The sequence below is a fragment of the Scyliorhinus canicula genome, chromosome 10 (genome assembly GCF_902713615.1).
Source record: "Scyliorhinus canicula chromosome 10, sScyCan1.1, whole genome shotgun sequence".
NCBI lineage: Eukaryota > Metazoa > Chordata > Chondrichthyes > Carcharhiniformes > Scyliorhinidae > Scyliorhinus > Scyliorhinus canicula.
In genome coordinates, this window is record NC_052155.1 from 109,904,574 (window position 1) to 109,930,415 (window position 25,842).

Genomic DNA, 25,842 nt, shown 5'->3' on the forward strand with positions numbered 1-25,842 from the left:
TGTTCCAGATAGCGAAGCGTACCGCTGGCAAGGGCAGCACCAGTTGATGGTACGTCTGGCAACCGGGACGGGCTATAGGGCCAGAGGTATCCTCGGTGCCAGGTACCCACAGAGCCAGGGGTGCGGAGATAGGGGAGAAAGGGGGATATCTGGGGGCAGGGTCCGCAGTGCCACCCAAGGCCACCGTGTAGCCCGTAGACCTGGTTGGACATGGGGACACACAGCATGCTTATATGTCGGCCTTACCCCTTGCAGACAATGGATATTGGAATTTAACCAGCAATAAATTCCAATTTTTTGGAAATTGGATTTTTGGAAATTGGATCCCCATCCCCTGGGGAATGCACTGAGGCTGCATGAGCTGGAACTGCATGAGGAGGAGGATGCTGCAGCAGTAGAGCCTGCCCAAGAGGAACAGGAGCCAGTGATGGCGGCTGGCTCTCCATCCAACAGGCCAAGGAGGAGGAGGAGGTGCAAGGAGGCGCCGCATGAGGCCTCGTGTGTCATTGCATCGCATGCCATTCGAGGACCTGGTGGACCACAAATGCTGTTGAAGACACCGGCTGTGCAACGTATCTGCCAGATTATGGCGCACTGCCGACATATGGGGGAGGACACCCGCTCCCGGTGGCTGTCAAGGTGACGGTCATCCTGAACTATTACGCCACGGGCTTCTTCCAGACGCCAAGTGGGGACCTGTCCGGAATCTCCCCAAGCTTGGTGCACAGGTGCATGCACGTTGTCACGGAGACCCTATATGCCAAATCGGCACAATATATCCACTTCAATGTGGACCGAACCCACCAGGATGCAGTGGGCTTTGCCGCCGACTCCAAGATCCCCGGGTCCAGGGGTTGATTGACAGGATGTTTGTCACCCTACGAGCACTGGCAGGACACAGGGCCCACTTCATAAAACAAAAGGGGGTCCACTCGATGAACATGCAGCTGGTGCGTGACCATAAGATGCACGTCATGCACGCCTGCGCCCGATACCCAGACAGAGTGCGTAACGCCTTCATCCTGGCACACTCGACGATTCCTGACATGTTCAAGAGGCTGAGGGGGTTGGCTCCTGGGCAACAGGAGCTATCCAATGCGGTTCTGACTGATGACTCCTATCCGAAGGCCAGAGATCGATGCAGAGACCCTCTACAATGATGCCCATACCATGACCAGGGGTGTGATTGAGCGGAGCATCGGCATCGTGAAGATGTGGTTCAGGTGCCTGCACTTTTCTCGAGGGGTCCTCCAGTATAGCGCTGGGAGGATCTCCCACATCATAATGACCTGCTGCGTTCTCCAGAACATCGTGCCGTGGAGGGGCGATGTGCTGGAGCAGGAGGATTAATGCCAGTCATCGTCCGACGAGGAGGATATGGGGGAGGGCTACGATGAGCAGGACATGGGGCCCGAGGAGGCATGGGAGCAGCACAATGTGTGCCCCTGGGCCAACTTACACGGGATGCTCTAATTGCCTCTAGCTTCACCGCCTGGGGGGCACTGATCAGGGGCACAGACACCCCATCCCACCTCCCAACGCCTCAACCCTCCCCCCCCCCCCCCCCCCCCCCCCCCCCCCACCCCAGCCACCTGCTTGCAATTTCTTCTGTGATTCCTACCTGCCTTGCTATGGGGTACGGGCTCTTGGTTGGCAGTAACAGCGGGTCTGGCCCATGGGATGGAAGGCTCTGGGATGAGCGCCAGTGCTCCGCATTGTTTAACAACATCTGACTCCAGCCCACGGTACAACTTTCCGACATCCACCTGGATGATCTCTGCATGCGAGCTGACCATTTCATCACACGGTCCCATTGAATCCCTGGGGTGGCGGAGGTGGGGACAGTGCCGAGGGGGGGGGGGTGAGCCTGAACTCGTGCCAACTTAACTGGTGTATACTTTTCTGGCCTTACGAGCTCCCGACGGATGAGACCACCTGCAACTGACGCCATCAGGAAGTCGGCCGGTCAGGGGCGGAGCATTGGGGGGTGGGCCTCAGGCAATGTCCTGAGGCCGTCGGTACACCGCTTTGGAGAGGGCGGAGCATTGGGGGGTGGGCCTCAGGCAATGTCCTGAGGCCGTCGGTACACCGCTTTGGAGAGGGCGGAGCATTGGGGGGTGGGCCTCAGGCAATGTCCTGAGGCCGTCGGTACACCGCTTTGGAGAGGGCGGAGCATTGGGGGGTGGGCCTCAGGCAATGTCCTGAGGCCGTCGGTACACCCCTTTGGAGAGGGCGGAGCATTGGGGGGGTGGGCCTCAGGCAATGTCCTGAGGCCGTCGGTACACCGCTTTGGAGAGGGCGGAGCATTGCGAAAGCGGTGCCGTCCCCGATTTGGTCATGAACGGGGATTCTCCGGCCAGTCGCCGAAGGCGATTTTGGCATCGGCGACCGGAGAATCCCATCCATGGTGCCCTGCACATTGGTGGGTTGGACAAGGGTTGGGGATAATGCTGTGAATATGTTGGGGGATAAATTGGGCCAAATTACTGCTGCCCTGCTCCTGCTGCACTGCTCAATACCCCTGGACATTTTTCATAGGTTTCACTGCGGAGCTTTCTAGCTTATCAAACATTTGATTGTGAAGGCCCATTGACCTTTTGGAGACTGGCCCTTCAAAGTCATCATCTGTTTTTTTTCAGCACGACCAGTGTGCAACCTTGCCCTGTGGAGAGCTGGCTCTCCACTATCCTCTACCTGTCCTGACTGTTGCACACCTTTTCCTATTGTCTCGCCATGTGTAGATCCCTTCTCTATCCTAGTCCCTGTACATGGAGTGTCAGAATTTGAACTGGTGGCTGTGAATATAAGATTGTCATCTTCCTCGTCATCTCCTTTTCCTCCTCTGGGAAGGTCCCAGTTCTCGGGTATCTGAAATGAAAAAGGGACAAGGGTTGGAATGTGATGAGGGGAGAGGGAAAAGCAAAAAGTACATTCTTACACCATCTGCAACTTGAGAGTCCGAAGAGAATTTAGGATGAAGGAAAAGTGGAAAAAGAGCAGGAGGATTAGGAATGAGGATGCCCTCACCATAAATTCTTTCATTGCCACCTGTGGTCACAACCTCAATGATGCCCCTTCCCATGATGGCCAGCACAGTGGGTTAAAATGTGTAGGCTGTTTGTCCTCCTCCAGACTTTTCTGCTGCTTCTGTTCTGCACCACTTTATCCTGTAAGAAAGAAGGAATTGTGTCAGTGAGTGTTCTGCAATATGTTCAGTTGCTGAGGTTGTCCTGGTAGAATCGTTGCCATTGTTTGTGAGCTATGAATTGTAGGTGACAGGTTTGCACAAGTGCGAAATGTAGGTGCGTGAGGTAAAACATAGGAATTGAGGGGTTGAATACTGCCTGATTGATGATGTGAGTGGGTGGGTGAGGTAGTACAGTGATTGAGCAGTGGATGAGGCTAGTGGAGCAGTTGGTGGAATATGCCATTTGCGGATCTAACTCTCTAACCTGATGACTTTTGTCACACCGTTAAATTTCTACCTGAAATTCACTACTGTTTCAAGTCCTCCAAGGCATTGGGTGCGATCTACTGGTCACGTTGCACCTGAAAGTCAGTACGCCATGCCGCAACATGGCCGGTAAATGGCGGGAGACCCCAGTCACGGGATCTACCCGGTTCGCTATGCCTCGCAAGATATAATCTGAGGTAACTGAGGTGTTGGTATCTGTGGTGAATTATAAACCCCAGTAATTCACACTGTATTGTACCACCTGTATTGAGCCTGTATTCTGTACCGGATTGAGTTTAATTGCGTGGCCCTGCCCATAGGGGGAGATGAGGAGTTTGTACTGGGCTCCACCCTTGGCTCCGCCCATGGCTCCTCCCCCAGCCGGAAGTATAAAGATCAGTGCTGTGAGCCTGCTGCCAGTTCATCTTGAGTTCATCCCGTCACAGGCAGGCTCTGTTGTAAGACGATTAAAACCACTGTTCCCTTCTAACCACGTGTCACGTGAATTGATGGTCTCATCAATTTAATCGTCTTAAGAAACAGTAAGAAACGACTATGGAATCGGCCCTCAAGCCTGATCGACTGGAACTCAACCCACAGGATGCAGAGGCGAAAGAAATCTTTTCACACTGGCTCAGATGTTTCAAGGCCTACCTGACTGAAGCAAGCACTACAGAAACTACGGAGGAGCAGAAACTCAGCCTACTGCACGCAAGGGTCAGCCATCGTGTCTCTACTCAACTTAATTGTACCAACTCATATACGGAGGCCCTGGCCCTGATCGACAGAATGTACGTGAGGCCCGTCAATGACGTCTATGCGCGCCATGTTTTTGCTACTCGCCGCCAGCACCCCACAGAATCGCTAGAAGAATTCCTACGCGATTTAAAAACCTTATCCCGGGACTGTAATTATCAAGCTATAACTGCTGCCGAACATAGGGAACTCGCTGTCCGAGATGTATTCGTTGCAGGCCTCAGGTCCAACTACGTGCGCCAGCGGTTGCTTGAGAAAGGGGCCCAAAACTTAGAAGACACTGTAGAACTCACCACTACTATGGTGGTCTCGTTCCGCAGCCTCACCTCATTCCCTGCGGACCCCACGACCCGGTCATGGGCCCCCGACCAGCGACTGCCCCAGGTCTGCGCCGTGCGGCCACCCATCCATTATACTGCACCAGCGTGCCACTTTTGTGGACAGCACCAGCACCCGCGGCAGCACTGCCCGGCCCGCAACACGACCTGCAGCAGCTATGCCCGGGTCTACCTGGTGAAGAAATCCCCCTCTCCAAACTCTCCCGCAACCCAGAGCACTCGCTCCCCGAACTCGCAGGCCCCGTAATGCTGCGGCCTGTACTCCGACTCCGCCCCTAACCGCCACATGCAACCCATGGGGGCCGCCATCTTGGCAACCCCCCAACCATGCGGCCAGCCACGTGCGACTCATGGGGGCTGCCATCTTGGATGCCATCTTCCTCGCCGCCCGCCACGTGCAATCCACGGGGGCGGCCATCTTGGGCTCCATCCTCTCCAAACTCAGAAACTCAAATTGAAGACTGCGACCTCAACGGGCATTCATCACGGGGCCACTCCAGCACAGCTGATCGAGCTGCCGACTACCAGCAACTCAATGCGGTCACGTTGGTCCAGTCGCGTCCGAAACACCTCTGCAGCTCGACGATGACCGTTAAAATCAACGGGTACAGTACACCGTGCCTCTTCGAATCCTGGAGCACCGAGAGCTTCGTACACCCAGATCTGGTAAGATGCTGTTTGCTCCCTGTTTTTCCTGCATGGCAAACTATCTCCCTCACTTCGGGCTCCCACTCTGTTCACCTCCAAGGGCGCACCGTTGCGACTCTACGATCCAAGGCGCTAGCTACTCGAATTTTCAGCTATACGTCCTGCCCGAACTCTGCGCCCCACTCTTACTGGGACTCGATTTCCAGTAGTCTCACACTCAGCTTCGGCGGACACTTACCCCCACTCACTATCTGCAGTCTAGCGACGCTAAGAATCTCCCCCACCTCCACTCTTTGCCAATCTCACTCTGGACTGTAAACCCTTAGCCACCCGCAGCAGGCGATACAGCCTGCAGGAGAGGGTATTTATCAGAACCGAGGTTCGGAGGCTCCTACGTGAGGGGATCAGTAGATGTGGAAAAGTAGACATTTAAAACTATTGAATAAAGTGTCTTATTACAGATGTAGAAGCTTGTGGTTGGGCACAAACAAACCACTTTTACTCCTTATGCACTGAGTACACTAACTCACTCTTTTTGAAAAATGTTGCCATGGAGTAAATACAAAAGCCCCACAAAACTTGCAAATTGAAGTAACAGTAACAGCCCCTGGAGAGCTCAGGTGGTGGTCGTCAAGACCGGGAAAACATTCCGAATGGTAGTGGACTATAGTCAGACCATTCACGCTCCTCGATGCGTACCCCCTCCCCAGGATTGCAAACATGGTGAATCAAATCGGCCAGTATTGTATTTTCTCCACGGTGGATCTGAAGTCTGCATACCACCAGTTCCCAATCCGCCCGGAGGACCGCCACTACACGGCGTTCGAGGCCGATGGCCGCCTCTTCCATTTCCTCCGGGTTCCCTTCGGTGTCACTAACGGGGTCTCGGTGTTCCAACGAGCAATGGACCGAATGGTGGACCGGTACGGGCTGCGGGCCACGTTTCCGTACTTGAATAACATCACCATCTGCGGCTATGACCAGCAGGACCACGATGCCAACCTCCATCGTTTTCTCCAGACGGCCCAGAAACTCAACCTCATTTACAACATGGAGAAATGAATTTTCCGCACGACCAGACTAGCCATCCTTGACTATGTCGTGGAAAACGGCGTCCTGGGCCCCGACCCGGACCGTATGCCCCCTCTTAGAACTCCCTCTCACTCATTGTCCCAGGGCCCTCAAAAAGTGCCTGGGATTCTTCTCGTATTATGCCCAGTGGGTCCCTCAATATGCGGACAAAGTCCGGCCACTATTTAAGGCCACACTCTTCCCTCTATCGTATGAGGCTCATCAGGCCTTCTCTTGGATCAAGGAGGACATCGCCAAAGCGGCCAGGCGGGCGGTGGATGAATCCGTCCCCTTTCAGGTAGAGAGCGATGCCTCAGGAGGTAGCTCTCGCAGCCACTCTGAATCAGGCAGGGAGACCAGTCGCCTTTTTCTCCCTAACCCTCTCCGCTTCGGAACTTCGACACTCCTCGGTCGAAAAGGAAGCACAAGCCATTGTGGAGGCTATATGACACTGGAGGCACTACCTCGCAGGTAGAAGGTTCACCCTCATCACCGACCAAAGATCGGTTGCCTTCATGTTTGACAACTCTCAAAGGGACAAAATTAAAAATGATAAAATCAAAAAGGATCAAACTCTCCACCTACAAATATGACATTATGTATCGACCGGGGAAGCTCAACGAGCCCTCAGATGCCCTGTCCCGCGGTACGTGCGCCAGCGTGCAAAACGACCGCCTGAAAGCCATCCACAATGACCTCTGCCACCCGGGGGTCACCCGGCTCGCCCACTACGTCAAAGCCCGAAATCTGCCTTTCTCCGCTGAGGAGGTAAAAGCCATCACCAGGGATTGCCCGATCTGTGCGGAGTGCAAACCGCACTTCTATAGACCAGATAGGGCCCACCTGGTCAAGGCTTCTCGGCCCTTTGAACGCCTCGCTATCGATTTCAAAGGGCCACTCCCCTCGACTAATCGGAATGTGTACTTCCTGAATGTCATTGACGAGTTCTCCCGCTTCCCCTTTGATATCCCGTGCCCCGATATGACCTCCCACATAGTCATTAGGGCCCTGCATAGCATCTTCACTCTGTTTGGTTTTCCCAGCTACGTACACAGCGACAGGGGTTCGTCCTTCATGAGCGACGAGCTGCGTCAGTACCTGCTCAACAAGGGCATCGCCTCAAGCAGGACTACCAGCTATAATCCCAGGGGGAATGGGCAGGTGGAGAGGGAGAATGCGACGGTCTGGAAGACCGTCCTACTGTCCTTCCGGTCCAGGAAGCTCCCGACCTCCCATTGGCAGGAGATCCTCCCCGACGCGCTCCACGCTATTAGGTCCCTCCTATGTACGGTCACCAACCAGACCCCTCACGAGCGGCTCTTTGTTTTTTCCAGGGGCACTACCACGGGGACTTCGCTCCCAGCATGGTTGAAGACACCGGGCCCAGTACTCCTCCGGAAGCACGTCAGGGCACACAAAACTGACCCACTCGTAGAAAGAGTGCTCCTATTCCACTCAGACCCCAAATACACCTTCATAGAGTACCATGACAGCCGACAGAACACTGTATCCCTCCGGGACCTAGCGCCTGCAGGATCTAATCCCACCACTACCACCGCCGAGGTACCCCTCACACTACACCCCACCCAATTTGCCACGCCCCATGCCCCTGCACCTACCGGTTCGCTACCCATGTTCCGCGCACCCGTGCCCACAAGCTTCCAGCGCCCCCCGTCACCAGTCGAACCAGGCAGGTACGAAGCTCGGACAGAATCACCCCCGGAGTCCGCCATCGTACCCCAACCAACCGTCATCGTCCAGCCACCGGAAGAGGCTGCAACTCCGGTGCTCCGCCGATCACAAAGGACAACTCGGCCACCGGACAGACTCAATTTGTAGACCCATCACCCCCGGCGGACTTGATTTTTTTCACAGGGAGTGAATGTGGTGAATTATAAACCTCAGTAATTCACACTGTATTGTACCACATGTATTGAGCCTTTGCTCCGCCCGTGGCTCCTCCCCCAGCCGGAAGTATAAAGATCAGTGCTGTGAGCCTGCTGCCAGTTCATCTCGAGTTCATCCCGTCACAGGCAGGCTCTGTTGTAAGATGATTAAAACCACTGTTCACCTCTAACCACGTGTCGCGTGAATTGATGGTCTCATCAGTATCTATCCCCTTTGTTTTGGAAACCTTGGGCGAGCGCCGTTCAGTACTGGTCCCCATTTACTCGTGGGAGTCTCGCAAGGGATTGGAGGCCCCCAGGTGCTTGTATTCTGAGCAAGGGTACCACCCTGGTAGTGTTAGCCTGGCAGTGTCACCTGGATGCCAGCTTTGCACTGCCAAGGTACCCATGTGGCACCACCAGCTGGCAGGGGCACAGCCAGGGTAATAGATCGGCAGTGCCAAGATGTTTTTTTTTACTGACGGGAATCGAAAGGGTGTGCCATGTGCATGAGAGGTGGAGTGCGGGGGAACCTGATGACCCCTTTATAGGTGAGTTGGGCTTTGGGGGAGGACCGGGGGTCATGTCGCAGGATGGTTGGGCTTTGGGAGGGATAGGAGGTCATGTTGGGGGAAGGGTTGAGAGATCAGCATTCCCCGCTGAGGCCCTGAATCTAACTGGAGTTGCATTAGTTGACGTGTTCCAGCACCGAGAAACACATTGCTAAACAAGCTCGTGATTGGACTCTTGTTCACATTTGGTTAGATCGGGCCTACTGTCAGAAAACCTTGGTGCACACCATTCTTGGATTGAAACATCATAACAAAAACCTTCAAAATCAATTTATTTCCAGACAGCGCTCCTAGCAGTCATAATGCACCACCTGTTCAAGAGGTGGTGCAAGCTACCTTGAAGTAGCATGAACCATCCAAGGTACCAGATCCCTTGCTGATGCATGCAGTCAATGAAGAGCCACGGTGATTGCAGGCACAGGCAGCAACTTTGGAAATCAGCAGGCAGTACAAATCTAACATTCAGCCTGCTGTAAAATGAATGGTAGTGGGTTAGTCACACACAGAGATCTCCTTTTTTTCGCTCTTGTCTAATCTAACCCCGGCTGTGATCACTTAAGACTTGGCAGAGACACTGTGCTAAATCTGAATTTAACTGATTTTTAATTTTGGATTAGTTCCATGTTTGGTTACCTGAGTGCTCTCCAGATTCATCAAAACAAAGGCGCATAATTGCTGTCACTATTCATTTCAGGAAATAAATATTTGTCCAGAATACTTGTCTTTTATTTTGAGTCAAGTGTGAAATTTACTGAATGGCATTCCAGTGATTTTCTTCTGGTCTCTACTTCCAGTTCATGTTGAGCTGATGTCCATTCTCAATCTCCTTGCATTGTTTACTTCTGTTGACTGAAATTCAAGACACATAATTAATATATGTATTTTTGTTGTTCCTGTCTTTTTATTAAAGTATTTGTTGATAACATTGAAGGAACTAGTTTGAAGGAGTTGATGAGCTTTGCCTGAGTAAGCAGACTGAGTTGATAGTCTCAGTTGCAAGTAACACTGTTAATGTTAATTAATCTCCTTCACACAGATTACCAGTGAAATAATACATGCAATCATTGTTTAAAGATAAATGTACTTTTGAAAAATAACATATATTGTCCAGAGAGAGAATATTTAAACTGTTCAGAATTCTTAAGCATTTTAAAGGAGTAACGATAATGACAATTGATTACTGCCACTCCACAGGCTACTCCTGTCTGTTCTGCAAATAGAATTAGATGAAATGCATTAAAATGCTTTCTGAATACCATAATTAAGATCAAAGCCACACGGGAGGATTTTGCTGCGGGCACTGACATCAATACTAGTTACCAACAGCAGAGTAATCTTGGTTTAATTCTATTCTTCAATGTGCAGTAATGCTCACTCTTGCTACTTAAATAATTTAAACACATCAAACTGTAATTGTTTCAACTGGGTGCAGAAATTATGCTACTCTCCTTGGAGTGAGAATGGTTCTGACATCACTTGTGGTGTACTCTATGTGTGCATGTACACAAGGGGTTAATGTGCAATCAGTAGCACCACATGTTCACTAGAGAGCCGGACCAACAGGGGTATAAAAAGCAACCACATTGGGTCTCTCTCTGTCTCTCGGGTGCACTGTGATCAAAGCAACAGCAGACTAGTTCAGATGGCCAGTGGAGTTACATATAGTTACCATAGTTATATCTTGTTAACCTTATCACGAGTATCAAAGTTAAAGTAAAGAACTCATGTAAATATTGTTGGAGTTACTCAATAGACCTTTTGCTACTACTGGAAGAGTTTGAATCTTCTTCACCGGGATTCAGAAGACCTCATCATTAACCAAGGATTGAGTAGCACTTGTTACCTACCACACAGGTAACAAAACATAGTCAGAACCTATGTTCATTCTGTTAGTCAGTAGAACAGGTGGTTAAATCACGTGAATGTACAGAATAATTTACAAAAGGAATTTCCTGTCTATTGCTGTTGCACACTGTGAATAACACATACAGAACACAATGGCCATATCTATAAAATTAATGTTGCTACATTTTGTAAAATAATTCTTGAATGGAGTTGGTTGAGGGTAAAGCTGTTGATGTTCGAAATTGAAATGAGATTTGCTGCTGTCCCTAGCAATACTGATAGAGTTCCTTTGTCTGAATGAAACACAAACATAGTGTAATTATTTTATGTTGTGTAAAAGCAAATTGTAATTCGTATCAAAAAAAAACATACATGAATCAAAGACTGAATTTTAAGTTCCTGGGGTGGGGAGGGGAGAGGGAGATGTGGCACCTGAAATTGACCCATGACAGGCTTGTAATGATATGTATACATGTATATAACTAAAGGGTTAATTATAACATCTAACTGTAACACTACCACTAGAGGGCATTACAAGATCCACTATAAGTACCAGCTCCCAGAGGATCTTGGTCTCTTTCAACCCAGGAGTGATTAGTAAGCAGTAGTGTATGATAGATAGCTCTCAGTCTAGTTAGTATTTATAGTTGTGAATGAGTTAATACAATCATATTTAATTACTTGATCTCTAGTGATAGTTCTGTAGAGTGTCGAACTCAAATATAATCAATTGTTACTTTAATAAATTAGTTTGCTTTAAGTTGAAGACTCGTGGTTTCTTCAGGATCACACCATCAGACCATCTGCATCAACAGCAACTAGTAGCAATACATATTACTAGACCCAGTAATATAACAAGGCTGAGGCCCATACTGAGCGGAAATCCCAGTAACTTTAGCTGCACAGGCTGGTAGCGGGCAAGATTGGGGAGGGTCTGTAGACCGAGTGGTCAAGTGATGACAGAGCTACTTAACGGGTCATGTGTCAGTAGCATGAGAGTTCTCCTGGAGCGTGGGCAGAGACACAGCATACAAAAGCTGCACCGTTACTGTTACTAAACATATAGGGCATGATCTATTGGTTGCGTGCTGCTGGAATTGGGTTGGGACATGGCTGGTAGGTCCTGTGAGAGGCCTCTCCCGGGATTCCCGACAGTCCTTACACCTCGCAAGATCTAAGAACACTTTACGAAATGTCGTGATCTGGATCCCACCTACAATGGGTGGGACCCAGACTCATATAGTTGAAATAGCTTAAAAGTTAATTAAACTATGCTCACGCCGGATTGTGCAGCCACCTGGCATCTATTGGTGTTGCTGAGGAGACAATCTCATCAGGTCTGACAGCTCCCGTGGAGAGAGAATGGAGCTAACGTTTCAAGTCTGGATGACTGAAGTGTTTCAAGGGGACATAATTGCCTTGTCCAGTTCAGTGTTCATGACACTAGTAACAGTAAAAATCAGACCAAAAGAGGAAGATAAATAACTCACTGACATTTAAAGCTGTTTGCTGTGAAGTAGTCCGGATATAAATTGAATGCAGTCACGCATGAAACAATGATTTACATTTGCCCAGATAATCGAAGAGCTAGCCTGCTAACTTTATAAACTTACTTTGAGCCTTCTTAATGTAATGAAAGAATGAATACTCTCACATCTTTCCCATAGTGTTAAAAATTACCCAGAGAGTTTACCTCTGTGCATGTGTCCAAACACAAATATAATATGCTTTTGTTGTTAAGATTAATGCAAACAGTCGTGAGGTGCAGTCAGCAGAGTGAATTAGATTTGGCATTTGCAAGTATGAGCAGAGTATTAAGTGCATTCCCGCTCATATCTCAATAATGAAAACATGTCAGAGTAAGAAGATGAAGCTACAACCTGATCACACATTTCAGTTTTGATCTTCCTAGATCTAGATCTAGAGAGATGCTTGAAGCTCTGAAGCACACAAACAATATCATCTGACCATGAACTGTTCACAATTAGTAGATCTGCCAAATCATTGGCATTGGTGAGCCAGAATTTTGAATAGTGCTCAGATGTGGAGTTGGGAGGGGAAGGTGGGGGGGAGGGAGTTCGGAGCACCCTGGGAAGGTAGGTGATATAAAATTCTACCCCCAAGTTCCAGCGCCCTTCATTTTCGGGAGTGGGAGAGAGAGAGCCGGAGAGCATCTTGGGAACAGATATGTGATAGATATTCAGCTAGTCTGAGTGATCCGATTGGGAGGGGGGGGGGGGGGGGGGGGGGGGGGGGGGTGGAAGTCACTGAACGAAGTTGGTGAATGATGTTTGTCTAGTTTTGGACACCCAACTTTAGGAATAAAGTAAAGGTGTTCGCTGAAGCTGCCCCCACCCTAATTGCTGAGAGGCAGTTATCTGTCAGTCACCTAAGGCCTGTTTAGTGGCACAAGGATGTACATTGTATTCTTCTGTTTGAAGCTTAAGTAGTGTGACTCATCTTGTTTAGCTGAGTTCTGTATAAAAGACAGACACAAAGTGCACTCAGTAAGCTTTGCGCAGGTGAAGGAGACACATCCTGAGTGAGTGAGACACAGCCAGAATGGGAATTGGAACTTGGTAATTGGGGCAGTGTGCTAATTCGGCGCGGAATGGGAGGAGGTGCTGTTTCCCTTTTTGTTCTGTTTCCTTTGTTTGGTTTTGTAACTGGTAATCTGCAGGGAGAGATCCAGAGTGCATTCCGGGAAGCAGGGAGAAAACCAGAGAGCACCCTGGGAAGGTAGGTTATATAAAATCCTACCCCCAGGTTCCAGCGCCCTTCATTTTCGGGAGCGGGAGAGAGAGAGCCAGAGAGCAGCTTGGGAACAGATATGTGATAGATATTCAGCTAGTCTGAGTGATCCGATTGGGAGGGGGGGAAACTGAAAAGTGATGTCACAGTAAAGCTGTGACCTGATTGGCTGGTAGGGAATCTGCACTAAATTTAAAAATTAAACATGGTTAAACTAATTAAACATAATTAATTTAGATGGGTATCTAAGACTGGAGAGTATTGTATTTAGCATTTACATTTATAGTAGAAATCTAATGCCAGTAAACGTGTCTTTAACAGTAACTTTAAAAAAAAATGTTTTAAATTTAATTTACGAATTAGTCAATGCAATGTCAATTAGAGGAGTGCAGTGCTCTGACTGTGAGATGTGGCAGGTCCGGGAGGCTTCCAGTCCGGGATGGCTACATCTGCAGAAAGTGCACCCAACTGGAGCTCCTCACAGACCGCATGATTCGGTTGGAGCAGCAGTTGGATGCACTTAGGAGAATACAGGTGGAGGGAAGTGTCATAAATAGCAGTTACATAGATGTGGTCACACCCAAGGTGCAGGCAGAGAGATGGGTGACCACCAGAAGGGGCAGGCAGTCAGTGCAGAAATCCCCTGTGGTTGTCCCCCTCTCGAACAGGTATACCCCTTTGGATACTGTCGGGGGGAATAGCTTTTCAGGGGAAAGGAACAGCAGCCAGAGCAGTGGCACCACGGCTGGCTCTGATGATCAGCGGTGAGGGTTAAAGCGCAGGTGAGTAATAGTCATACGGGACTCTAAGTTAGGGGCACAAATAGGTGCTTCTGTGGACATGAAAGAGACTCCAGGATGGTATGTTGCCTCCCTGGTGCCAGGGTCCAGGATGTCTCAGAACGGGTAGCAGGCATCCTGAAGGGGGAGGGCAAACAGGCAGAGGTTGTTGTACATATTGGTACTAACGACATAGGCAGGAAGGGGCATAAGGTCCTGCAGCAGGAGTTCAGGGAGCGAGGCAGAAAGTTAAAAGACAGAACCTCAAGGGTTGTAATCTCGGGATTACTCCCTGTGCCACGTGCCAGTGAGGCAAGAAATAGGAAGATAGAGCAGCTAAACACGTGGCTAAACAGCTGGTGTAGGAGGGAGGGTTTCAGTTATCTGGACCACTGGGAGCTCTTCCAAGGCAGGTGTGAGCTGTATAAGAAGGACGGGTTGCATCTAAACTGGAGAGGCATAAATATCCTGGCCGCGAGGTTTGCTAGTGTCAAACGAGACGGTTTAAACTAGTATGGCAGGGGGGTGGGTACCGGAGCAATTGGTCAGAAAGTGAAAGTTTTGAGGGAGAACTAGGGAATAGGGCCAGTATGGCTCTGAGGAAGAGCATACAGGGAGATGTTGCTGAAAACAGCGGGACTGGTGGCCTGAAGTGCATATGTTTTAATGCAAGAAGTATAACAGGTAAGGCAGATGAACTTAGAGCTTGGATTAGTATTTGGAACTATCATGTTGTTGCCATTACAGAGACCTGGTTGAGGGAAGGACAGGATTGGCAGCTAAACGTTCCAGGATTTAGATGTTTCAGGCGGGATACAGGGGGATGTAAAAGGGGTGGAGAAGTTGCGCTACTGGTTCGGGAGAATATCACCGCTGTACTACGGGAGGACACCTCGGAGGGCAGCGAGGCTATATGGGTAGAGATCAGGAATAAGAAGGGTGCAGTCACAATGTTGGGGGTTTACTACAGGCCACCCAACAGCCAGTGGGAGATAGAGGAGCAAATAGGTACACAGATTTTGGAAACGAGTAAAGGCAATAGGGTTGCTGTGATGGGAGACTTTAACTTCCCCAATATTGATGGGGACTCACTTAGTGCTGGGGGCTTGGACGGGGCAGAGTTTGTAAGGAGCATCCAGGAGGGCTTCTTAAAACAATATGTCGATCGTCCAATTAGAGAATGGGCTGTACTGGACCTGGTATTGGAGAATGAGCCCGGCCAGGTGGTAGAAGTTTCAGGAGGGGACCACAATTCAGTGACCACAATTCAGTAAGTTTTAAAGTGCGGGTGGACAAGGATAAGAGTGGTCCGAGGGTGAATGTGCTAAATTAGGGGAAGGCTAATTATAACAATATCAGGCGGGAACTGAAGAACATAGATTGGGGGCGGATATTTGAGGGTAAATCAACATCTGACATGTGGAAGGCTTTTAAATGTCAGTTGAAAGGAATTCAGGATCAGCATGTTCCTGTGAGGAAGAAGGATAAATATGGCAAATTTTGGGAACCTTGGATAACGAGAGACAGTGTAGGCCTTGTCAAAAACAAAAAGGAGGCATGTGTCAGGGCTAGAAGGCTGGAAACAGACAAAGCCTGTGTGTAATATAACGAAAGTAGGAAGGAACTTATGCAAGGAGTCAGGAGAGCTAAAAGACGTCACGAAAAGTTATTAGCAAATAGGGTTAAGGAAAATCCCAAGGCTTTCTACACGTACATAAAAAGCAAGTGGGTAGCCAGGGAAAGGGTTGGCCCACTGAAGGACAGGGGAGGGAATCTATGTGTGAAGCCAGAGGAAATGTGTTAGGTCTTAAATGGATACTTTGCATCAGTATTCACCAAAGAGGAGGATTGGTGGATGTTGAGTGGAGAAGGGTGTGTAGATAGCCTGGGTCACATTGAGATCCAAAAGGACGAGGTGTTGGGCGTCTTGAAAAATATTAAGTTGGATAAGTCCCCAGGGCCTGATGGGATCTACCCCAGAATACTGAAGGAGGCAAGAGAGGAAACTGCTGAGGCCTTGATAGAAATCTTTGGATCCTCAGTGTCTTCAGGTGATGTCCTGGAGGGCTGAAGAATAGCCAATGTTGTTCCTTTGCTTAAGAAGGGTAGCTAGGAAAAGCCAGGGATCTACAGGCCAGTGAACCTTATGTCAGTGGTAGGGAAATTACTGGAGAGAATTCTTCGAGACAGGATTTACTCCCATTTGGAAGCAAGTGTTCGTATTAGTGAGAGGCAACATGGTTTTGTGAAGGGGACGTTGTGTCTCACAACTCTAAAGAGTTTTTCAAGGAGGTCACAAAGATGATTGATGCAGGTAAGGCAGTGGATGTTGTCTATATGGACTTCAGGAAGGCTTTGACAAGGTCCCTCATGGCAGACTGGTACAAAAGGTGAAGTCACATGGGATCAGGGGTGAGCTGGCAAGATGGATACAGAACTGGCTAGGTCATGGAAGGCGGGGAGTAGCAACGGAAGGGAGCTTTTCTGATTGGAGGGCTGTGACTAGTGGTGTTCCACAGGGATCAGTGCTGGGACCTTTGCTGTTCATAGTATATATAAATGATTTGGAGGAAAATGTAACTGGTTTGATTAATAAGTTTGCGGACGACACAAAGGTTGGTGGAATTGCAGATAGCGATGAGGACTGTCAGAGGATACAGCAGGATTTAGATCGTTTGGAGACTTGGGCAGAGAGATGGCAGATGAAGTTTAATCCAGACAAATGTGAGGTAATGCATTTTGGAAGGTCTAATACAGGTAGGGAATATAGAGTGAATGGTAGAACCCTCAAGAGTATTGAATGTCAGAGAAATCTAGGTGTACAGGTCACTGAAAAGGGCAACCCAGGTGGAGAAGGTAGTCAAGAAGGCATATGGCATGCTTACCTTCATTTGCTGGGGCATTGAGCATAAAAATTGGCAAGTCATGTTGCAGCTGTATAGAACCTTAGTTAGGCCACACTTGGAGTATAGTGTTCAATTCTGGTCGTCACACTACCAAAAGGATGTGGAGGCTTTAGAGAGGGTGCGGAAGAGATTTACCAGGATGTTGCCTGGTATGGAGGGCATTAGCTATGTTGAATAAACTATGAGGAGAGGTTGAGTAAACTCGGTTTGTTCTCACTGCAACAAAGGAGGTTGAAGGGCGTCCTTATAGAGGTCTACAAAATTATGAGAGGCATAGACAGATTGGAAGGTCAGAGACTTTTTCCCAGGGTAGAGGGGTCAATTATTAGGGGGCATAGGTTTAAGTAGTGAAGGGCAAGGTTTAGAGGAGATGTACGAGGTAAGTTTTTTTACACAGAGGGTAGTGGGTGCCTGGAACTCGCTGCCGGAGGAGGTGGTGGAAGCAGGGACGATAGTGACGTTTAAGGCGCATCTTGACAAATACATGAATAGGATGGAAATAGAGGGATATGGACCCTGGAAGTGCAGAAGACATTAATTTAGACGGGCAGCAAGGTCGGCGCAGGCTTGGAGGGCCTAAGGGGCTTGTTCCTGTGCTGTACTTTTCTTTGTTCTTTGTTCTGTGCAAAAGATATTCATTATGGTAATCTTCAGGGTTGAGAAGATTGTGTTGTGTGGAGGGACTAGAGTAACTGGATTCTGAAAAGTAGAAGATTAAGAGGAGACCTGTTCACAATTTTGAGGATTTTGATCTGGTCAACTATTTCTGTTGATTCGTAATTTGCTGAGTGCATAAATTTAAGATTCTATGTTCCCTCTTTGATCCGTTGATGGTTAGAACATGTGGATAAATACATGACCAAGAAACATTTGAAAGATAATTGAGAAAGAACAGTGAAATCGGAGGAAATGGATATTTCATTTGAACAACTGGCATGGGTACATTGTTCTTGTGGTACCTTTTGGACATCAAGTTGTACAACATGAAAAGGATTTTTCTGACTTTGATCATCAGTCAGGTGCTTACAGACAGCTAAAGATAGAAAAGTTTTCGTACATTTTGCTCACACGTTTCAGTTTACAATGGCATTTGCCTCTATCATATTTGGACTGCAAATTGTTGCCAGTTCTTTAAATTATTTATTATAACACTGTCTATTAACATGTCTCAATGGAGATGTTTGCTAGTTCTGGCTACCATTTCCCCTTAAGAAAAGGCTGCAGTGTAATATTATGAAAAGCACGTCTCATATTTACGTGGATTTGTGAATGACTTTTCTTCAAAAACACATTTTGCTCAAAATCTTCACGTCCAGACGTATATTGTGCTGATTAAGATGCTGATATATGCAGGGGGTCCAACAGAAATGTAATATGGCTTCAGGGCTTGCCAACAATCATCATAAATAATTTTGTTTTATTTATCTCTTTCCTTTTTATTGTGATTTTTGTGTGTCTAATTGGTACACTTTATTTTTTTAAAAATCTATTTTATTACAAACACGTATCAAAACGGGTTACAGTACATAAACACCCCGGGAAACATACTTCCCACCAATCAACTATACAGTCTGTACAAAGTCCCCCCCCCCCCCCCTTTCACGTCTCCCCGCGACGAACAGCTCCTCAAACACAGCCACAAACATCCCCCACCTTTTCTCTAACCCCTCTGCAGAGCTGCTTAACTCGTATTTTATCTTCTCCAACCGCCGGAAGTTGTACAGGTCACCCAGTCAAGCCGCTACCCTGGTGGCGATGCTGACCGCCACTCAAGCAAAATTCACCAACATGCAATCAGAGAGGCAAAGGCCACAGCATCGGCCTTCCTCCTCTCCTCCTCTCCATGAGCTCCGGCTTCTCTGAAACCCCAGATATCGCCACCAAAGGACCGGGGTCCACCTCCTTAATTGGTACGCTTTATACAGGGAAACTATTTTGGTTACTCAGTCTAACAATATGGGATAACTGAATTAATAAACACGGCAGGCTTCCAAAATCTTGGGCTGGATTTATTGCCTCACGACTCCGGAAATGCAAAGCGCGATCGGGCGGAGAATTGGGCATCCGGCAAAAATCAGGGTTCGCACCTGCTGATGATTTGTGCACCATGCTCCAGTCCCTCTCCGGCGGTGAAGACGAGACTTGTGCCCTGCGCTGTCGGGGACATGTTAAACCAGCATTGGCATGCATTTAAATGTGATTTGTGGCTTGGACAAAACATTCTCCACCTTTCCGCAATAGTCTGCCTCTCTTGGGCGAAAGTCTCACGGGTGCAAATTACTCCAAGTATTTACAAACGGGGACTGGGCACCAAGGCTGTGGAGGGGGAACAGGAAGCTAAAGAAAAAATGAAAAACCATTGAAAGCTGTCGGGCTTGCTGAGGGGTGGCTGCCCGGACTGGGGGCAGCAGCAGGGAGAAACTTGGTATTGAGTCTGTGGACTCTGGTTGTCCTCCTCGGGATCGGGTGGCCTGGCTCAGACTGCTATTACTTACAAGCACGTGGCTGCTCACACTGCTGAGTGCTGCCTGTATCGTTTGAATTCTCAGAAGGTCACTGGTCACCTGGGCACTTACCCAGTCCGCCCCTCTGAATTCCCTCATACCTCAGCTGTATCATCAAGGGTATGGGGATGGCCAAGTTCAATCAGGGCTCACCAGGTGCTGGCACTCAGAAGAGCTGCCCCACCGCAGAGGAAACGGGTGATGAGCAGACGTCACCACAGCCAGAGGACACCTGCAACCTGCCTTTGCAGCCCTCCGTGGTTCTCTGACCCTCTCAGGGCAGAGATCTCACTACTGACCCCCCAGCCCTCTGAATCACCAGCTGTCTCCTCTTCGTGAGGCTGGCAGCGCTGACTGCCTCTGCCACCACCTCCCAGGCGCTGTTCAGGAGAGCAGGCTAGAATCTGCGGCCCACTCTGAGGAAGAGGATGACCCTCAACACTTCACTGGCATCGAACCCCTGACCTCAGGGGCCATGTCTTCTGTGAGCCATCTTTGTGGCTGCAGTGAGTATGTGGTAAGTGGTGCACTTAAAGACAGCGCCAGCAGCCGGGCTCTTTAGCATTACCTGGGCTGGAAATTGCTCTGAATTTATGCTGGCAGAGTGCTGGCCCATCAGCATGTCCTGACTCTCTTACCAAATAGCACCCCCAACGGGAACGCAAACTGCATACAATTCAGTCCCAGTGTCAACACTTAGGGCAGGAATCTCCATTTGAGAGACTGGTGCTGATGTCGGGACTGAATTGGCGGTGTTCTCCGACCAAGGAAAAGGTGCCGGTCCTGGAGTAATTCAGGATCTGTTAATGGGCTAGAACTGGCACCACGTGGAACTAGTACACTTCCAATGATAAACTGTGTCCGATTCGCCGGGGTCGGGATTGGTATACTGTTGCAAACCGCCATAAATAAAACCCCAAACTATTGGTTGGGGACTATCTAAGGAGAATGAGTTCCCCCAATGAGGAGGGCGGAGAAATCATTAGCAGCTTCGAACTGCATAAATAGAGCTGACCAGCGTGTTACCAGCTGGAGGAGTGAAGCAGTGGAGAAGTACGACTATTGCTGCTGTCTCTATGTAATTGTAAATAAAGCTATTTCTTTTGACTCCAGAAACTCATGCTGGATTCTTCATGGCCCTCACACAACATACAATAGGCTGACAAGCTGCAGCCGCATATAAGCGCTCCACTCCCCACACACAACCATTCCAGTCAACAAGGTGGCAACCCAAAGAGTGGCACCTCTGTTTGCAGGTGCGGAGCTTGTTACCCTGCTGGGCAACATGGAGGAGAGACAGGGCACCCTGTTCCCCTGCGTGGGGAGGAGGCTGCCACCGTACACCGAGCCTGGGCGCAGGTGGCAGAGGCTGTGAACATCGTGGGCCCCACTACCAGGACCAGCCAACAGTGCCAGAAAAAGTTGCACACCCTCCTCAGGGCAGACTGGCTGAGTAGCCAACACCATTGCCCTAGCACCAACTCCTATTCCACACACCCACAACCTCCCCCACACGGCCCTCACCCAGAGGGCAACCTGCGGCCCCTCACCATTGCAGAGTGGCGGGCATTGGACCTGGTCGGTGGGCCCGGAGAGATGGCAGACCCCGAGGGAGAGGTTGGCATCGGGGAACCAAGTCAGCTCCCGCTGAGTTGCAGTGTCCCTATGGCACATGTGGCACCACACCCACACCAGTCCACCCGCCACACACCACCACACCACCCCTCCACTACCCCAACCTGCGATCCAACCATACGTCATGTCTTGTGTCTTGCAGGATCACCTGGTGATGAGTCAGGTCCTTCGGTGCCCCCGTAAGCAGCCACAACCCCAGGACATCAAACAACAAGGAAGCTCCGAACAGTGACACAATCTCCCAAATGCCAGCCCATCACACCCCGGAGCACCAGTCCAAGGGCGTCGCCGAATCTCCTTCACAGCTATATCCAACACCGTCCACCATCCCAGAGACACTCAGCTTGGTTGGGCATTGTAGTCAAGGGGCTTCTGGAGCACTATTTGGTGCGTACCACACATGTGCAGTGGTACATCAGGTGGAGGGAGGAACCCCTGAGCAGGTGGACGGTCAGATGGCAGCCCTCACCCAGGGACGCGCTGCCATCCAGACGGTTTTCAAGCTTCTGGAATGGACGGTCCCATCGATTGTGGAGATGCAGTCATAGAGCTAGGGACCACATGAAGGGTTGTCATCCAGCACCTGCAGCTGCAGTTGGAGAAGTCCAACCACCTGCAGGGGCAGCAGGCGCTGGCAACCAAACCACCCAGGCCAACACCACACGGTTGGCATCTGTGGTGAAGGCCTTGAGCCAAAGGTACGGGCCATGGGTCAAGATGTCCAAGGCCTGGGCACTCTGTGCAGGTGGTCACCAAGGCACATGACGGGGCGGCCCTGTCAGAAGCAGTCATGTCAGAGTAGTCAGAGCCACCTGGACATTGCAGCAGCGCTTCAGAGCTTGGCCCAGTCACAACAGGTCATGGGTGCAAAGTTTGACGGCATTGCCCGGGAGCTGGCTGACCTGAGTCAGTCTCAGAGGCACGTGGTACAGTCCCAGAGGGAGGTGGCCCAGTCCCTGTGCTTCATGGCGGTGAGCATGAGACCCTGGTCGAGTTGGGCCTCCAGAACCAGGGTACGGGGGAGACCCAGGAGCCCGCTCCGGATGAACCCCTGTTCCAATGAATAGCCCGAGAGCCATCGGGCACCCTGAGGGAGAAGAAGTTGATGGGCCTCATACTGGTATCCACGTTGGTTTCTGGCTTCCAGTTAGCCGTCATTGCCACAACCACAGTGGATAATGTCCAAGAGCCAACCCCTCACTCAAGGGTGCGTCAGGAACCGTCGTGTGGGCCAGTGTAGCGTTGTGCACACTGTATCGGGTGCAGACATGCATGATGTGCATTTCATGGTCACACACCAGCTGCACTTTCATGGAGTGGAACTGAGAGTGCCTGACATGGGCTGAGGGGATAGGCGTCCCATCGATCACCCCCTGAATAATAATCATCTTTATTATTGTCACAAGTAGGCTTACATTAACACTACAATAAAGTTACTGTGAAAATCCCCTAGTCGCCACATTCCGGCACCTGTTCGGGTACACAGAGGGCGAATTCAGAATGTTAAATTAACCTAACGAGCACGTCTTTTGGGACTTGTGGGTGGAAACTCGGAGGAAACCCACGCAGACACGGGGAGAATGTGCAGACTCCGCACTGACAGTGACCCAAGAGGGAATCGAACCTGGGACCCTGGCGCTGTGAAGCAACAGTGCGAAGCTGGGGCACCCCATTGTTGGTGGCAAACCCCACCTGGGCATCCTGGTGGACTGATATATTGTGCCAACCAGGCATATGGGGCCTTCATATGCACCGAGGTCTGTGAGATCCCTGATAGGCCCCCACTCGATGCCTGGAAGGACCCCGTGACGATAAGGTTACCTTGACGGCCACTGAGAGTGGGTGTCCTCCCCCATTCCCCCAGGGTGCCAAGTGCGCCATGATCTGGCAGATATGTCGCACTGTCTCCTGCTCAGTCGGAGTCATCGATGGCATGACAGGTCCAGCAGGTCCTCGAATGACAGATGCTGCTGGTACACACAAGGCCTGATGCAGTGCCTCATTCTCACCTCGTCCTCAGCCTATTGGGTGGCCGGCTACCCTGCTCACCTGTTGCCTCCTGTTCCTTTGGGGCAGGCTCCACTGCTGCAGGGTTCCTCGAGCACCTCCACCTCGTACAGCTTCAGTGCAAACCCCCCCCCCCCCCCCCCCGGCAGCAATGGCAGTCCTTGCCTGGGCAGCCTCGTCTCAGGCTGACACTCCAATCACAGGGCCAAAACCCTGCTCAACCCCACGCTACTCCCCACGGCCTTGGCAGATGCCCCCCCTCCCAGGCAGCCATGTCAGTGGCAGGACCGCCAGCCCACGCTCATGCCTCTGGTAACGTGACCCACCTCCTCTCTCTACCTCAGCAGCCACTGAGCCTGTTTCCTGTTTTTAAAACCACAAGTGAGACTCGCTGTTGGTAATTCCTTCTTGGCGGATGCAGAGCATCATAGGTGCCCCGGAGAATACCAGGTTGGGTCCATTAATGATATGCCAATGCCGTTTAATGTACGTACGGTGTAGAGTACATTAACACTGCAGTCGAGGGACCGGAGAATGGCATTCCATCGGGTGCCTGGTGCCAGCCTCGATTTTCGGCTGACGTATGATTCTCCAGCCGATCATGCCTCGCGATTCTGGGATCGCTGGTCGGAAAATTCCGCCCATGGTCTCCCAAACGGAGAATCCTGCCCCTTGCCTCCAGTGTTTGAAATAATTCAACTACTCCTGTTTTTTTTTTGTCTTCCTCTATTGGAGGATTGCTTTTCCAAGCTTTCCCCAAACCAGTTACACCGAATCACTTTTAAACAAAAAAACAAATGAAAGAAATGTTAAAGGCAATCATAATTTATTCAAAGTATTTGGCTTTTAATCAATGGAAACATTTGCTTTTGGTGGTTTGCATTGAATTCTCGCATGAAGATAAACATTTTTTTACCACTGCGTTGTGTTGCGGTGTGATAAAAAGTAGTGAAATGGTTCCTCCCTCTTTCTGCTACTCAGTTGACGGCAACAAGTGTTTCAAAAATAATTTGCTTGACAATTTAGTGAGTGCTTACTTATTTAAGTACTGAGGCGATAAAAAACGCACACCGGCAGGTTTTCTGCTAAGTTTTAAAAGAAAAGGAAATAACATTTCACAAGTGAGGGGTGCTCAGGATTTTTGATGGCAAATGGTCTGTGGCACATTTGTTCTGCCCCGTGTCACCCGACTTTTGATGGTCTAGCAGCTCAGGTGGTCAGTCATTCAAAAGAGGCCTCAAGAAGCAGTCTTCAGGTTTGATGGACATAGGCTGGCTCGTTTCTTATTTTGCTGCAGGACCACCCTACACGCAGTGACCGGGGTGGCCAAGGCTGAAATGCTGATGGGGCGTATACTTCGTGCCCGCCTTTGTATGATTTTACCTGACATAGGTGCATATGTGCGCCACAACCAGGAGGTGCAAGGGCGTTGCCCCGTTTGTTGTCGACGACCCAGGTGCTTTGCACGAGGTGATTTGCTGTATATTCAAAATTTGCAGAGGGCACCAGTCGGGAGGAGAGGGTGCCGGGTACCAAGCCAGACCTGTCCCATGGATGGCGACGATGGGCACCAGCTCCCCTGAGTTTCACCCCTCTGATGAGGTCGCGTCTCAAGGTCAGCACACGGGACAGGGTGGCATGGCTGTGCATGTGCCGCCGACAAGTGAGCTGGGGCCATCCAGCCCCAGAGCCCCCAGAGGACACCCGCCAGGGGCATTGGAGGCCACGGGACGAGGTAAGTAGCTGGCTGTTTCCACCTCTGATGTACATCCTGGGGAAACACCAAGACGTAGTGGTAGAGCTAGGAGGGCCAAGCAAGTCGAGGACCACTGAGGGCACCAGGTGAGGGGGGGAGGGGGTGGTAGTACAGGTGGGGGCTAGGAGTTGGGGGGGGCGGAATCATCGGGAATGCGGTTTGTACAGCTCATTAAACACCTTTTTGCAAAAGCATTATGATGCCTCTATCGCTTCCTTCTGCAATGCGGGCTGACCCCCAGACCTTTTTCCCGTTCCCCCCACCCCCTCTCCCCTCCCCCATGGCTGCCCACCCCTGCAGAAGGTCACCAACCCACCACCAAACACTGCGGTGACAAGCCCAGCGCTCCCAGTCTGTTTGCCTGTGAGCAAATATGGCTACTCACCTCCTTGGCTCCCCACAGAAGCCTTTCAGCCATGCTTGCGTTTTTCAAAAGCAGTACTAATCGGCCCCAGTGTGGGCACTTGCTCGAGAGGCCGCTGAATGACCGGAGGCCGTTGTATACGGGGTCGTTCCAGTTAATTGTATGGAAATGGGGCTTAAGTGATGATAATCCTTTTTGTCGCCACACTACGGCGAGATCCCAATTTCGCCTATGGAGCGGGCTAGTTGCATCGCAAAACTGGCGCCTGGCACGGATCTTGTTTTTGGCCTCGCCCGCTATTCACCGACCTCGTTAAGCTTGAACGAGAGCGTAACGAGGCCAGCGAATCACACCCAATGTCTCTAATTAACTACTATGCAGAGCAACCTCTTAATATAAATAACAGTCCATTCGCCCAAACTTTTTATGATGCTTTAATTGCACTTCTGGCTCCAAAAACCCTAGCTATCTTGCCAACCAGCAATTTTAAAAACACTACTGCAACAGTCTTACACACAACCAGGATTTTAACTCTTACTGCACCAGATACATATAATACAATATACCTGA

The 25,842-nt window shown here is 50.1% G+C and overlaps 1 protein-coding gene and 1 long non-coding RNA gene across 3 annotated transcripts in view; one reads left to right on the forward strand and one right to left on the reverse strand.

The window, feature by feature from the left end:
* The window catches only part of c10h8orf34 (chromosome 10 C8orf34 homolog), a 536,034-nt gene that overhangs the window by 97,051 nt on the left and 413,141 nt on the right, over positions 1-25,842 (forward strand). The gene's annotated exons all lie outside the window — the stretch shown is intronic.
* The window catches only part of LOC119972599, a 35,940-nt gene continuing 19,409 nt past the window's right edge, over positions 9,312-25,842 (reverse strand). Inside the window, exon 2 of the long non-coding RNA XR_005462113.1 lies at positions 9,312-9,574. This is a non-coding gene — a long non-coding RNA (uncharacterized LOC119972599). The remainder of the gene's footprint in view (positions 9,575-25,842) is intronic.